This window comes from Ranitomeya variabilis, chromosome 6 (genome assembly GCF_051348905.1).
Source record: "Ranitomeya variabilis isolate aRanVar5 chromosome 6, aRanVar5.hap1, whole genome shotgun sequence".
Classification (NCBI taxonomy): domain Eukaryota; kingdom Metazoa; phylum Chordata; class Amphibia; order Anura; family Dendrobatidae; genus Ranitomeya; species Ranitomeya variabilis.
This window is the reverse complement of record NC_135237.1, coordinates 40,887,764-40,888,131: the sequence shown is the minus strand read 5'-3', so window position 1 is coordinate 40,888,131 and position 368 is coordinate 40,887,764.

Sequence of the window (368 nt, the reverse complement as noted above, 5' to 3'; positions counted from 1 at the left end):
GAGAGTACTGCCATTGTTGAGGCCATCGTAAATCGGTAATCAACTCAAGGTGTCTACCTCTTTTGTTATCAGGGCATTGCATCTTGTAAGATTCTGCATGTCTATATTCCTTCCACAATTAAAACAGTGGGGAACAACTCATGCAATGGCCACTGCATCTTATTTATTTAGAGGGGCACATCACCACTCAAACACTCCTTACAAGCTATTTCATCTTGTAAGATTGGTGACATCAGCTTCTTCCCCCAAGTGAGACTGCAACCATCAAGCACATTGTCTTTTTGCAAGTAAAATTATTATTGAACTATCTTCTGGTTCACACGCAATCATTCTCCCTCTTTGAGTGTGAGCCACAGTATCCTACTAAA